Source organism: Poeciliopsis prolifica, unplaced genomic scaffold (genome assembly GCF_027474105.1).
Source record: "Poeciliopsis prolifica strain line A6 unplaced genomic scaffold, Auburn_PproV2 SCAFFOLD047, whole genome shotgun sequence".
Classification (NCBI taxonomy): domain Eukaryota; kingdom Metazoa; phylum Chordata; class Actinopteri; order Cyprinodontiformes; family Poeciliidae; genus Poeciliopsis; species Poeciliopsis prolifica.
In genome coordinates this window covers 2,407,545-2,424,271 of record NW_026562422.1, presented here as the reverse complement: position 1 = coordinate 2,424,271, position 16,727 = coordinate 2,407,545, and positions in this window count along the sequence as shown.

The following is a 16,727-nucleotide window of genomic DNA, read 5'->3' as shown; positions in this document are numbered from 1 at the left end:
CATTAGTAACGCAGCGCTACTTCAAAAGGATAAAACGTCTCAGAAGATGTGAGATTCATTGCTTTGTTGAGCAGCAACAACCGACCAAACTCAAACTTCTTTACTCTTTGTGCAAAGACAATGAAACAATGTATATATTTGGAAAACGTCCAAATCCTCAGACTTGAATGTAAAATGCATCCATCACGGATCATAAATGGTGATTTCAAAATCTGTATTTTATTTGTAAAGTTAGTGCCATATTTACAAAAAAAAAAACAGTGAAATGCCTCTTTATTGAGCTAACTTATAAAATGTTATCAGATTGCAGTAATTCTTCATTGCACGACGCAGACGCTCCACCCCCAGGGTTAACTCCAATTTCTTCCATTAATCGTTTTAACGAATTAAAAAGCCGACTGATTGTCTTTCACACGCTGCAGCTTCGACGCTTTTTGTCGTGAATTATCCAGGTCTTTAATTAAACTTATCAGGAGAAGCAGAACTTTGGAGAACCAAGTCTAATCAGCGTTCCTGTGCCAGCAGAGACAAATGGATTCAGAGCTTTCTCTAATAGCAATTCTCTTTCAGCCTCCACGTGCGCACAATGTTGTGTCTTTCAGGACGGCTTTCTGGTGGGGCAGGTTGTTTATTTTCAGAAGAAAAGAAACAAAAAGGAGGTAATTAGATATCCAGCACAGAAAAAGGCCTTTCTCAGTCTGCAGCAGGGCTGCTCCTGCTGCAGACTGAGAATGTCCTCCAACTGTTAGATGGACCCCATCTAAAAGTTGCTGATGGACAGCTTTGATTGAAGTTAAATAATTGCTCGCTAATGTATTCACGCCACAGTGACATGAAAGTTTCAGCATTTAGACTGAAAGTGTTTGCGTTGCCGTCAGATTTTAGAGATTGTCGGATTTCTCTTTTGGCTTCAGTGAAAGACCTGAAGCCATTTCTCACGACAGGCTTGCGCGTTTGTTTTGGTTCCTTCCAGGCTTCAGTCCGATTGTGGAAGGAAGAGCAATGTTAAGGTTGATCACATCAGAATGGACAAACAACAAAATGCAGTTTTCTTGTGCACCTGATTGAACTGACTGAATAAATTAAAGTTGCTTTTTACGTTTGAGCAAGCTGAAAGTAATAGTAAATAAGTTGGCAAATAAATGTGTAATCTAGTACATTTATGTCTTTGTTTAAAAAAAAAATGTCATAAGTCATTTTAGTGATGTTCTGTATCAGATCGGTATGGTCCGATGCCAAACCTCACACATCTGCATCGATATTGGAAGTGAAAAAAGTGGATCAGGGCATCCCTAGGGAATTCTTTCAGAATTTTAAGAGTTGAAAGCCAAAATATATATTTTTATTCATCAAATTGAAGGGATTTATAAAGAACGCGCCCAGTTCTGCTTCATGTGAAGGTGTATTGTCTAAAACCCTTCTTAGCTCGTGCCAGGGCCTTCGGTTTTGGGGAAGTTGCGAAACACGTCGGTCCTGTACCAGAGCTTCCAGGTTCTGCTTGTGCAGCGACCTTAACAGACTAAAGTTAGCATGTTTGTCTGTTCTTCTGCAGCAGAGGTTTTCCTTGCTCTCTATGTTTTACTCTCTGGAAGCTCACTATGTAATTTTCTCAAACCCAGCAGAGTTTCTATTTTTTTTTTCCAACCACTAATTAATTATAATTCAGCAAAGTTCGATGCAGTCAGGCCAGAGGAATGCCGGAGCCTGTAGGACCAGCTCAGAAGAGGAGGAGGCGGACGCTAAAGACGGGGACAGAGAAAAGGACGGGGTCTCTGGTTTCTGTCCATTTTCACACATTAAAGGGCCTCAATCTCTTTATTCAGTCACTTGACCTAACACTGAAACAGGAGAATGACATAATGTTGGTTCAGAGGTAAGACTGATCATGCTAGATTAACACAGATTGAGCTGGGGGTAAAAAAAAAGTTGTTTCACAAGTTTGAAATCCGGCAACTCCATGTCTCCAATCAATCACGTTTACACATTTCAGCAACGCAGAAGTTCAAAGTGCTTCACACTTTATGTTTTTGTAAAAACATAAAAACATCATAACACATTATAATCAGCAGTTGAGAAAACCAGTAACAGACATTACAGTTTTGTTGAGTGTCATTGCTGAGAGCAGCACACATCAGAAATGTTGATCCATGTTCTGCTTATTGTGCTTCCAATGCAACTCTAGCAGGTGAGTTTAAGTCTTGATTTAGAGAAATCAGGAGTCTCCTCTAAATCATGTTCATTTAAATTGTATTTCCGTTATCTTTGTCCCGGTAGTAGCTCGGAAACCAGTGGAATTCACTGAAATCAGTGGTTTTGTTCCCAGCTAACCGCTATCAGCAGCGTTAGCCGTGTTAGTCTGGTAAGAACCTTCCCTTTGTCCTGCGCTTCAGTTCATCCAGACGGTCTGGATCAACTGGAGAGAAACGATTGCTTATTATGGACTTATTAGACGTTCTAAATTTTAATCAGCGAGTACACGAGATTAATTGACAACGCTAAGCCCCTCCTCTTGACTCTGATTGGCTGGTGCAGATATGCATTCACAGATTTTCTGTCCCACACGATCGCAACATGGTGCCAGTTTTAACAAACATATTTTTTGTAAAAGTTGCTGGTTTCAGTCTTGAATGAACTCGTTCACGCCTTCTCTGTTGAATTTGCGGAGCCGAGCTGAGAGCGAACGATTTTCCCGTCTCCCTCGTTTGACATTTTTGCGGCGTCGCTGCATCCCTGTTTGTGCAGTTAAACAGCCTTAAAGAAAATGTCCTCATTCATCCGGCTGACAGGCCTCAGCCTCCCAGTCTGCTGCGGCAAACTGCTGCTGAAGTCGGCGTTTTAAGGGTGGTCTGAATGTTCGGGGACCCGTAAACCGGCTCACGTCGCCATCGCTCCTGCCACTCCGCACCATCCGTGCGAACAGAACGCACCGTCGAGAGTTTTGACAAACAGTCATTCACAGATACTTCAGTTTTCTCTTATTGCAACATCTACAATCCGTCCTCCCTGTCAGCGACAGACGAACATTCAGGCCTGAAATAAACATCCTTGGTCTTACTTTCTGTCTTCATGTGGGATGGGAGCAACACACTAGAACTTAATGATGGGGTTCTTTGATTCGAAACACTGCGGGCTGAACGGAGCAGACAATTCTCTTCTGTTTTGAAAAGTTTTAATAAGACATTTGCCTTGCCTGGTTTTACGGTCGACTCCAAAGCTGGGAGGAACAAAGCAAAGGAGGCGGCATATGAGGCGGACCCTTTAAACGGGAGGGTTTGGTGCCCAGACTGGACCTAAACAGAGTCATCAGACAGCTGGAATATTTTTATAAAATAGCTTTATTAGAGTTCTTCTCTTTATAGTGTCATGCAGCAGCAGTCGTAACTCTTGAATTCAATCATATTTTGCCACATTACAGCCGTAAAAATTATAAAGTGTATTTTGTCGCGACTGAAGTTTACCTTTCAGCAAGACAGCAGCTGCGTTTGCAAATGCTTGTTCAATATTCGGCCAGTGTCCAAAAAAGACAACACAATTTCACAATCGCAGTTCTCCCATTAAACAAGAAACTCGATTAAAATCACAATAAGTTTGTTTCCGTTGACCAAATATGCAAAGTATTAAGATGTTCAAGAGATTTGAGCTTTTATTGAATTTCTCGTGGAACAGCAAAACTTTATTTCAATCCAGCCGCCGACATGTGGCTTTTACACTTCGGCTTTCTCGCTCGATGAACTCTAAAAGCTAGTAATATATTGTGTGTTCTGACTTTTACATTTGAATGCTCATACAAGAAAAAGACACGTTTATTCCTCACTCGCTGAAGTTGAATTAGGCTAACCGTCTCTTGCGTTCGGTCAGTTGGGATTACCAACATTATTTCTGTTTGCTAAATCCCAGAAAACCCACGACTGGGGTCAAACCTTTCGGGTTTTCTCCCACAGATCCATGGTTGGTTGACTCACACCTGAAACACGCTGTGTTCCTATTCGACTGCGAAGTCAGAACAAATGATCCAAAGTATCAGGAAGAGAATTGTTCATCTGTGGAAACTATAAAACATAGTATGTAAAATTCTTAATTCAAAGAAAGTTACAAAAAAAAAAAAAACACTAGTTTTTCTGCCCTGTAGCGAATGGAAACCATTTCGGTGATTCTAACTGGTTTGGTCTGATTTCACTTCAGACAGCGAGGAAGAAGAAGATGTGTGTGTGTGTGTGTCCTTTTTATTCAGTGTATGTAGATGTCTGGTTGCAACGGTAAGTAAGTTTTAGTACCTGTTAAACTCCAAATCATTTCATTATATCCTGGTTCATTAAAAAAAAAAAAGCCCTCAAATTGAAGGAGGCTGTTTTCCTCCCCGGTGTGGTTGCTCTAATTCTGCCGCCCGATGTTGGGAACCGAACGGTGAATCCAGTAAACTCAAGCCGGTGTTTTGGTCTGAGCTTACGGTAAAAGTGCTGTCCTGTTATAGCTCCTAAAAACCAGAAAAACATACTGGCCCGAACACACACACACACGCACACACGCACACACGCACACACGCACACACGCACACACACGCACACGCACACACACACACACACACACACACACGCACACACACACACACACACACACACACACACACACACACACACACACACCTACACATAAGAAAAGAAAAGAAAAACAGAGATCCTGCGTCCCTGAAAAACAACTCTATAATTTCACACAAGAACCAACGCAGCTTTTTTTGACTCTCCACTGCAATTCTGGGGAACAGCAGCTGCGCCGCGGGCATCTTCACCACAGGGTGGTTGTTTGCACAGACCAGTTTAGGGCTGTTTGTCTCCCAGTGAGCCCCTCCAGGCCCCCCTGGGCAGAACAGAACACACTCTGTCCTGGTACCGTCTGGGCCCGACACGACAGCGTCTGAAGGAATCTGAAGGAAATCGAGTTTGATGTGTTTCATGCTCTCCCATTAAGCTCTATTGAGGCAAACTGGTTGCATTATTAGTGTTTCAGTTCTGAACTGAACCCTAAATATTATTATTATTATTATTATTATTATTATTATTATTATTATTATTATTATTATTATTATTAATAATAAACTAAAACATACTGGAATTAAATGTGTTTGCCTCCTTAGATTTTTCTTCTGTTTTTTTTTCCATCAAACCCATTTGTATGACGTAGTGGAAGATGACCGGCTATAATAAGATGCATGGCGTATGAATTAATGTCTCATTTTAAATAGTAAAAAGGGAAAAACAAACCAACTTGTTGCCATGAGACAAAGCAATTAACCAATAAGCCTAATAATCTCTGCAGATGATTTCAACTAAGGGTTGAAATGCGTAAGGGTTTTCACAGACAGATCATGTCACAGCATTTCAGTTAGATTCAACTCCAGACTTTGACTAGGCCACACTGGCTCAGGTAAATCCTGTTATTGGTGGTTTGCCAAACGAATGAATCCCCACTCCGTCCGTCTGGGTCATTGTGTCTTTGGGCAAGTCTGACTGTGGCTTCAGTGTAGCCACAGTATGTATTTATATATATACAGTAGAAAGTGCTTCGTAGTCCTCTGACTTGATAAAGAGATATGTTAGCATGATTTCACCTAAAGCGGCAAGTTGTCCAGGCACCAGATGACTCCGTCGGCACCGTGTGTGTTTGTGTGTAAATATCCCGTGTTTGAAATGATGCCAGTTACACAACAGGTGTGATTAGGAAAAAGCTCCACCTTCGTTATTTTCTTCAAAGTGTTGTGAACCGTCAAGATGTTCTGAAGGCCGATGTTCGACGTGCTGCCGGTGTCTACTTCCCGCAAATGTAGTTTTTTTTTTGTGTTTGTTTTGTTTAATTTTTTTTTTTACGTTTTTTTGAATCCACACCGACCTTATTTGGGGCAAGCACCGCCTCCAGCGGTTTAGACGTGATCCCAGACCAGTTTGAACTTGGATGAGTCAGCTTGGATGTGGTCTTGGGAGTAATTTCTCTAACCAAGTCACTTACTGCGAAGGTTTCACCGCTCCTGCGTTTGCCGGGGGGGAACGGCTCTCAGTGTGGTTTCTACTAGGAGACCCGAAACCGTAGAAATGACTTTTTAACCGCTTCCAGATAAGACAGATGTCAGCGACTCTGTTTCCTCCAATTCTTCTCAAATTTCTTTCGGTTGACTCGCAATGGGTTTGCGTTGGACATCTTTCACCCGGGTTTGTGTCGTCAAACCGGTGTCATGCGTGTTGACTTTAAATATGCGGGCCAGAAACGTTTGGGCCAATCACTGTTTAACAAGAACGCCAATGCAATTTCCCAACACAGCCAGTTTGATAATGTTTTTAGCTTAATGAATGATTCATCATTAGGGTTCTCGTCGCCCGATTTTTCATCTATTTGATGATTTTGAAGCATTTAGGTGTTATAAATGAACCTGTTTGAGTCCAAATATAAATCTGCATTTTCTGATCCAAGTCTACCGATCCCACTTCATTAGGACACAATAGCACACCCTTCAGCCTTCTTGTGCTTTTTAAACATGTGCATGTCTCTGAGTACTCCCTCTGTGTTTCTTTCTTTTTTTTTTTTTATTGGTGCACACACACACATACACCCAGTCAGTTGTCAGTAAACTAGCTTTTATTGGGACATAAAACTGTTTTTTTCCATCAACACCACACTATTGCTTGTGTTCCACACAGAGGCATTTAGGAGCTTTTTTTTTTTTCTTTTTTTTTTTTTTACTGAAATACCTCCTCTCTGGCACCAGAGGAATTTGTCCATCACAGTTCACGAGAATAACTGAATCACAGTCGTTTCATTGTTTTCCCGGCGCGCTCTGGTGTGCCGAGGTTCCCCCTTAAATTCACCTCACACACACACTCACACACTCACACACACACACGCTCTCCGACGTCCAGGAAGACGAAACGAGGAAGACGTGAAACTGCGTTGAAGCAGACAAAGGTGCCCCCCCACCCACACACACACACACACACACATGCCATGGGCAAGACGCAGTGCATGAAAACACAAGAGTTGGACGGAGAGAGGTCGGCTTCAGCTCTGAACCGCCGGGGAAGAGACGGCCAAGAAAAGAATTGGAGCTTTGCACGCAGTCAGAAGGTCCAACAAAACATTCCACCACCAAATTCAGTCTGAACCGTTTCAAACTCCTGATTCTTTACCTGCTGCCCTCACTGGCCGATGTTCACCAAGCCTGGATCTGGAGGAGTTTTAGTGTAGAAGTTACCGGTTTCTAATGAAGCTCTGTGGAGCAGCGGAAGCTGTAACGCTCCACTTGTGAAAGTAAATCTGTCGAGCTTCACCTTGGCACTAAGACAACTTGCTGCCACTAACTTTCATTGACACAAGGAGGCTGTTCCTGTGAAGAGGAAGGAAAATGATACATACTGTAACTATTACTGAGTTAACTATTACTATTTAGAAAATAAATCTGAACATTTTAGTTTGGTAAAGTTGTTTTCACACTTTTCCTGAAAAAAAAAAACCTTAAACATAATTTCCATTTCTATTTACTTCTCATCCCGGTTCATTCCCTCTGTTACTTCAGTTGTTTCTTATTTTGGGATTTGTTCTTTTGCACTTGGTATTCATCTCCATCCCCTCGTTCTAGGTAACTCCTTCCGCTTTTTGCATCTATTTAGTTAGATTAGATATTAGGTCATTGTTTGGGTTTCCTCCCCGCTCCGTTCTGTGTTTATTTGTCTTTCCGTTTGCTCCTCTTCCCAGCTGTTTGTCATTCTCTCGCTCGCCTCACTTCCCCAGTTTGTTGTCTTCGCTTCCTCCTCTGCATATGAAATTCAATCGTTTTCCGTTTTGTCCCGTGCCGCTCCGCTATATCCCATCGTTTTAAATTTGACTCTGTTTTCTTGTTTGTGAGTTGGTTTTGTTTTGTTTTTTTTCTCCATCACCTCTGCCTTCCAATCTGGATCTTGATCTTGGTCCAGCTCCACGTTGGATCACGCACAACAATCAGAGCAATAAAAATGAAAACGAGTTAAAAACAGAAATGTGGACTTAATGAGAAGTATGTTTAATACTTGCTTAAATGTTACAAACAAGCCCCACAGGAAAGCATATTCTAACCTATTGAGTAAGGCTGGTTTAGGGTCCAGCTGCCATCAAAAATGGAATTTCTGTTTTATTTTACTTTGAATTGACCTGTAATGTTTCACTTGAAGCAGTTTTTTTTTTAATTTTATTTATTTATTTATTTTTATGATTCAAGACGATATTTTGTTTAGGAGTAAAAATATAATTCATAAAGGACTGTCAGCAATCACTTAACTGACTGTGAATTATCTTATCGCATTAAAAGATTGATCATTTGTAGATGTTTATGGAAATATGTTGCGGTCAAAGTATCGTTTCTAGGTCAATATTAGATAAAAATCCATTGCGATATTTTTTTTTGTCAAAAATATTGCAATACTTTTGTGTCCAGCCCGCTGGACACAGGCCTGTCATCGCGACAAATTCTGCTGGTTGATTAATTGTCCCAGAACTTATTGCGATAAACGATAATATTGTTTCATTTTTCAAGCTATATGGGGGTAAAGAGACAATGATGCAAGAAGACGTTGTCAAAGATAAAAAAAAAAACTTTAAATTCTAATGAACATTTAACACTGGAGCTGGAAGACATTTTAAATATCCAGAAACAAATAAATGAAACGACAAATAAAAATGAATCATGAAGTTGAATTCTTCAAAAAAGATCTGGTTCGGAGCAAAACACCAAACCAAACATGGAAGAGGAAAAAGAAAAACTACAAATCAGGCCAACAGAAATGATTGAACTCATTTTAATTTAACATGTGATTAATTGATCGTTTGAGGCCAGGGATCTGACTCTTGTTTTTTGTCTTTTTTTTTAAATGTTGCTTCATTTCCAAAGTTTTTCCAAACATAATCTGATTGATTTCCACCAGTGAACTTTGCCTGTAGGGCGATCAGAGGTCGCAGCCTCTTTTTTCTGAGTATCTCTGTCTTTCTGTTGCACAAACATGACAGATATCGGCAACGGAGAGCACCGCGAGTCGCAGGAAGGTCAACTGTGTTGAGTCATTTCAAACGATTGTCTGAGTCCACGTTGTAAATCAAACCCAATTTCCACTTTTTTTCTTTCCGCTGCCGACATTCTCGGATTCAGGTTGTTCTTCCGTCTTCTCGTCTTATCTCTCTCATTATTTGCCGTTTCGTCGCCTCTGCCTCTTCCCCTTCACCCCGTCCTGACCCACTCCCCTGTCCTCCTCCGCCACCAGATCGTCCTCCTCCGTCTCTCGCCCCACACTCCCGCTCACCCCATCAGCTGCCGCCGTGGCGACTGGGGAGCGCAGAGGAAGGCTCGGGAGACGTCGGCCGTGCCAAGCAGACATAATAAAATGAGAGAGAGGTGGATAGGAAAATCCATTAAAGGGACGTATTCACATCTAATGTGGCAAATATTGCTTCTGGGATGCCTGAATAACACCTTTATATTCCAATAGGGAGAGCGGTAGGGGGGGGAAGCAATGTCAGCCAAAGAAGTGGAGTTGAATGGACAGGAAACAGAAGAAGACAGTTTTACTGCTGCGGCTCATCCACAGCCTGAAAGAGGTTTTGTGCACAGTAAGATGCACAAACAGAGTCCTTCATCATGCATGTTCACTTCAGAGGTGACTCAATGACACTGAGCTTTTATTTTTCTTTTTTTTTTGGTTCCCAAAACTGATATACAACCTGAGATGGAAACTCAAAGCAGTGAGGAGTTCAGCTCAGGAGGAGGACAGAGAGAGGACGAGGTTTACAACAGATGAGTGACACGTCTTCACCTGACGCCCCGTCCACACCCTGGCAACATGTCTGCTTTGTTAAAGGCCCAGTGTCATGTGTTTTGTAGGCATGTACAGTCATTTTAAAGGACAATCAAGTCACTATGTTACCTTCAATTGTCATTTAAAAAAAGGCTATATGTGTCAAATTTGACTTTGTAATTTGCCACCTTGAAATTGGGCCTCCGTCTCTTTAAGAAGCTCCCCCTCTTGCTGAAACTCAAGATGTCCGTCCGCATTCTGTTTCTTAAATGTTTCAATATTTTATTAGCATTTCAAACATCACTTTAATCAGTCCTCTCTGAATAAGACAAACAAAAATATATTATGTGTTTGTTTATTTATTTACATTTTGGGATGCCCATCAGCCGTTGCCATGACAACGGCTACTCTCTCACATCTTAAAAAAAACATTTATTACAAAAACAGGTACAAATACGTGCAGTAACATCAGCAGCATAGCTTATAAATAAATAAATGTGCAATCATGAAGCTCTATGTAATAAAATAATGCAGCAGGGCTCTTTGAAAGTATTTGTCACATTTCATGTGTGTTATTCTCCGTTGGGATTAAGGTTCTTAACAGGTGTCCTGTTTATGACGTGTTATGTCAGTCTTGTGCACAACCCTTCAAATAAAGTGTTACTGAAAAAATAAATAAAAGTAAAATGAAGTTGTATTAATCAATGAAACATGAAATGCAGTTTTTGTTTTCCATATATTGGTGCAAATTTCAACAAATGCTGCTATAAGGAACTTTAGAAGACAGAAGTCTCTATTCAGTTCACTTGAACACAAATCAACCATGTTCTCATATTTAGGTCAGAAACGACAGCAAACAATTTCTGATAAATGAGAAACTTTTTAAACAAACATGTTTAGATTGTATGTGCAGGAGAAATTCTGCACATAAAATTGTTTCTTCAAATATGTTGCTGTGCATTAATAATACACTCAGATCCGACTGCTAAGCTGTGCTTCCAAGTTGTTGTCGCGATAACAGCTCCGAACGCTCCGGCCCTTTTCCCAACCGTCCTGCCGTGAACTTTAACATTCATCTCAGTCGCTGAGGCCTCTTGAATCGGACATGTAGATCATAAGTGTTTTGCAACATCTCTGAGCTGTGCACCGTCTGACCTGCCGGTGAACCATCATCCACTCCTGGGATGATAGTTTTTTTTGTGTGTGTGTTTTTCCCCTCTGAGTAATCTCAATGCTCCGGTTCTTCGTTTCACAGCCTTGCTTCAGATCCCCACCAAAAAGCTGCAGGAATCAATAAATATTCCAGATTAGGTCTTGTCAAGTATCAAATATTCTAGTCTGAAACGCAACTGAGTCCAATCTCTGGGACTTTATTCTGATAAACAGACTTTTAGTTGTTCTTATCCAATAGCAGTGAGCGTCTCTGTTGAATGTATAGTAGATAAGAGTTACTATAAACACTGTTTTCCCCCTTCTAACATTCAGGAAACCAGACTCTGGAGGTTTCTGTGCCCTTTGGCCTTTTTACGTGATGTCATATCCAACTACTAAGCGAAGTCATTTCGGTGAGCTACACAAGAAGCTCTTCAATGTGTTTTCCTGCTCTGCTCTTTCTTAAAATCTCCTCCATCAAAAAACGTCGCAGTCCATGCAGGGTCAGAAAAAAAACAAAAAAAACAGCACAGCTAACATCTCTGCAGACCCCACACATCCTGGACACAAATTCTTTAGACCTTCAGAGTCAAAATCGCTTTTCTTGCCATTGTAAACCAGTCAAAAGGATAGGAAGTTGTTTTGATGTATGGATGCAAAACAATGAATATTAAAAAGAAGAAAATATGTATGCGTGTGCAGAGTGGCAGGTGGATAGAGTGACAGAGTAGCCGCCCCAGAGGCACCGGCTGCATTTCCATGACAAATGTAAGGTACAGTAATTTTATTTATATAGCACATTTTCAGCAACAAGGCAGTTCAGAGTGTTTCACATGAATTGGAATAAGAACAAACAAAACAACAACAAAAACAAGAAAGAGAAAGGAGCACAGCAAAAGAAAACAACACTTTAAATGTCCACCACGCTTTGTTGGTATTTTGCTGATGTCGACAAAACACAATTTTGCAAATCCAACGTTTCCATTAGATATAAAATGAAATTAAAATCACTTGTGAATAAGCTTGTTCATGGGATGAGTCATTAAAAATCATGGCAGCGACAGATGTAAACAGTGACATTATATATATATATAGATATTATATATATATATATATATATATAGATATATCTATATATCTATATATATCTATATATATATATAGATAGATAGATATATATATATATCTATATATATATATATATATATATATATATATATATAGATATATATATAGATATATCTATCTATATATATATATATATATATATATATATATATATATATATATATATAATTCAATCACGAAGCTACCATTCGTCATCTATCAGCCAATCAGAGGTGTCGCCTGCGTCTCATTCAGGCGTCCGAGCGACAAGCTCCGCCTACTTGGGAGCAGCTACATATGCGACGTTTTGAGACAGTTGCAGTTGATTTTACAGAGGAGCTGTGGATTCAACATGCCGGGACGGCACAACTTTTTCTGAACTGTAACGCTCTGGTGGATCCGGCTGGACTTAAAAAAAAATCAAAAACAAACAGTCATCCTCCAATCACTTGATGTCGTCACCTTCGCCAGCAGTGACGTATTGAAGAAAAGAAGAAGTGTTTTCATTGCAGTTTTGCAAAATACATGTAGGTTTTATGCTACATGGTGTTGATTTTTACCGCATTAAATCCCAGTAAAACACATGAAGTTAGTAGGTTTTTATTACCTTGACAAGATGCTGTGGATGTGAGGGAGCAGCCGCTCCTGCAACATGGTGTGTGTGTGTGTGTGTGTGTGTGTGTGTGTGTGGGTGTGGGTGTGTGTGTGTGTGTGGGTGTGTGGTGTGTGTGGGTGTGTGTGTGTGTGTGTGTGTGTGTGTGTGTGTGTGGGTGTGTGTGGGTGTGTGTGTGTGTGTGCGCGCGTGCGTGTGCGTGCGTGTGTGGTTTTATTTTTGACGTTCTTCAGGTAGTAAAGTTTCAGGAGCAGATTTCTGCTCTAATTCCTGACAGCTGGGCCTCCTTTGGTCTTAGCTGCTGGTGAGTAATGAACTGTCATCGGCGAGGGACACATTGGAAGATCGTCCTCCCCTGGTCAAAGATGATAATTAGTGTTGATCACTGGCGCTGTAGGAGTAATGACTGCCTGTCTCTGCTGGTGTTTGTGTGTGGCTCTGCCAGCCGCCGGATCAGCTGCACACCTTTCTGGAAACGCGTCGGGAGGCAATTCAAGTTTTAAGTAACGTGATGAATATTTTTTGTATTCTTTACGTACTATGACCAAACACTACATTGCCTGTAGTGTGTCTGGGGGTAAATTTCACAAAATTGTTTATTGTTATTTCTTTGTTGTTTCTGGTGATGTGGACAGTTTACTAAAATAAAATAAATGAATGAATAAAAAGTGCCGCAAAAAAATTTTTGTTCACTAAAATAACCTCAGCCTTTCGGTGTTTTCACACCTGTTAGTCCGGTAGACTCGGTTCGATTGGGGATCAGAACTGGAGCATTTGTTACGTTTTCTGGGTCAAACTAACCAAACCACTCAATAACCTGTTCTCCATCTGGCCTGAGGAGGCGCTGCACCAAGAGCTACTGAAGGAAATGACAAAGAAAACTTCTGAAGAAGAGAGATCGGTCCAGTCAAAGTTCGACGAGGCATCCACACCTTCCCAAATGAACCGGACTTTTTAGAGAAACAAACTAGAGTTTGGCTCAACACGGCTGGTGTGAATGCCCCCTTAAAGACTACAGGATGCTGGACTGGGTCATCTAATAACAGATTTCTGTGATTCTCCAGCTGAGTTTGCAAGATGTGCAGAACAGTCTGTCTTTTCTGCTGACGCGGCGCGTTTGCAGGCATAGGAAACCCGTACTCGCCGTCCCTGTTAACTGTGTAAAACCTCAACTTTTAAAATCCTCCAAAGATCCCAGAGTGTTGCTGTCTGGAACCCGGCTTCAATACGGCTCCGTTCTGTGAACCCGCACAGTGACAACTCCTGCAGCAGGCAAATTGGTTGCTTACTGAAAGGGCCAAGTCATCCATTTTAGAAACTGGGAAACACAACAGTCCTGACGTCCCAGGCGTCCTTCAAGTTAGTAAAATTAGAGTTAAAAGTTCTGATCGGTGCCACTACATTCGCACTTAAACGACAGCTAAAGAGAAGGAGCTAAAAGCCTTTGCTTCCCCCCCGAGACGTACTATTGTGCGCATGGATTTTTATCTTCTGCCTCCTTCTCCCCCCACCAATTTGCTGCTCCGCCATACATATGGCAACTTCCCGTTCAGTTTCAGATAATGAAGGCGGTTTCGCACAGCTTCTACTTTCCATACATTAGCCCATATGCATCACAGCACTGACAGCTCGCGGCCTCAGCCTAACGACCTTCCTTCATCTCCAAAAGCTGCTTCTGGATACGGATGGAATTGCTTCCAGGATGATATGCGTTTCATGTGGTGCGAGTTCCCACATTATTGATTCACTTCGTCTTTCAGCTGCACTATTTTCAGTCTGGATGTCCCTGAAAGCCAGGAGTTCGGTTAGCCACACTTTTTCAAAGTGTTCTGAACCAAATTCTTGTGTCTGGTAGATTGCGCTGAATTTAAAATGAAAATTAAAAAAAATAATTTTTAAAAAAGGGGGTTATTCATACGTACTCTGTATCCGTATTTTTACCTCTTTAGTCTCTTTCAGCATAAACTGCCTCCACATCTCTGCATTTCATAGGTTTGATTTTATTACGTTTAGTACCTCCAGAGTGATTTGGTTTAATCTTTTGAATTAAAGAACAATCAGGTGCAGCTAATTCCTGGGTAAATAAAACATTAAAACCACCTGAAAATACTCAGTTTTTAAAGAGAGTATTATTATGTATTTTCCAGGCCCATAGTGCTATTTTATAGCATAATCAACAAATAACCTTCAAGGTGTCGAAGATTAAATATGACTTGAATGAAATTCCTTGAAATTTGAGCTCTATTTCTTTAAGAAACTCCTACTTTTTCAGAGGCTCCACCTACAGGAAGTAGTCACAACATATCTCCTCTATTAACCCTTTGACAAATCTCTTACCAGCATTGCACTGAGTAGTGGCTCCTATAACGAGCCCAGCTGATGTACAGCTCCACCAGCTGTTTACTGTTTTTGTTCTGGCTAGTCTGAAGGAGCTGAGTGGAGGCGTTTCAAGCTCCGAAGCTTGGAAAATGCAGCTCCGAGAAGGAGTTTTGTGCTTGAAGGTGGAGGTCGGTCCAACCAGGCCTTTTGCACAGCTGAACGGTTGCCGTGGAGATTAAAGGACTACTTAAACAAGGCAACACTCCTGGTAGGTGCGCTGATATTTGAGCATGAAAATAATTTACACTTTGGAGTTGTTTTTCACATACAGATAATCCAGTGTACGAGTTGTCCCTGAATGCTTCTTAAGCATTCATGTCTCCATCATCACCAGCTGCGTTTTCATTACGAATGTTGATGCTGACGACGCTCCGCTAAGGTTGGGAGAAAAATACAATTTTACAATTGAGACGTTTCCATTAAATAAGAACCTGAGTTAAAATCACGCCGTGCCTTCGTCCTCCAACCACTTCCTGTCGTCTTCTTCGTCACTTCCGCCAGTAGTAACAGTAGCGATTTGAATTTAATTTGAATGGAAATGCGGCTTTTTATGGTTAACCTGAACTGTACTCTGTAATAACTGGAAGTTCACGTTGTTTAGTTTTGGTGTCGAGCTTTAAAGTTTCTCTGCAGACTCAGTTTGAATGCATCACTGTATTGATTTGGTACATGTGCGTACAGAACCAACAGGGCTGTACCAGTTCATAATTGTGTACCAGTAAGTTCACATATAAGAAAAATAATAAATAATAACACACAGCACTTAGAGAGCAAGTTAGGAGCCAAAAGAGTCATGAGTCAAATGACACAGAACTCTTAATTCTCATCATTAGCTCTGAGCTCTGTCTCTCACAGGTAACATGAAGGAGGTACGTTGTGAAATTACTTTCTAACAGGCTATTATTGTTCCTCCTTAATTTATCACCTTTCATGTTCGGACAAGTTATTCTGATTCCTTCAGCTCCGATCGGGGCAACCCTGGAGCGTCATTCTTCAGCGTTCCTTCAGTGTAACTTAATTACAAAGATGAGTCATTGCTCCTTCAAGAAAAATTAAGTTACATTTTTGTTTGACGCCTAATGGACCTTTTTTAACCCCAAACAAGTCGTTTTTGACGAAACAGCAAAACGTGCAGTTTGAACGAATCCTTCAATCTCCCGCGGCAACCATTCGAGACACAGTGTCCTTGTTTGGAGGCCACGAGCTGCTCTTTCTAAGCTTCTGCCTCACAGAGCAGCCCCGCCCTGCCACTCCCGCACTCAGCTCCTTCAGACTAGCTAGCGGCAATTAGCAAACACCTGTTGGAGCTGTGTGTCTGCTGAGCTCATGATGAGAAGCAACTCCTGAGACACACATCGTTAAAGGGTTAATAGAAGAGCGATGTTGTGACGACTTCCTGAGGGCGGAGCTTCAGAAAGAGCAGGAGTTTCTTAAAGCGACAGAAGCCCAATAACAGCTGAAGTCAATATAGTGAGTAATTGTCCTATAAAATGCCACTATATCCCTGGAAAATAATGCAAAATACATTTTCATTCTTTCTTGATTGATCTCTTGGATGAGTACTTTTTACTCACACGTGCGTAAAGCAGAGCTACTATCAGCTGAGCATAGTTGAGTCCATCCGCCTCTGCAGATGGCCTTTAAATCATTACCATTTAAAAGAAACAACAGTT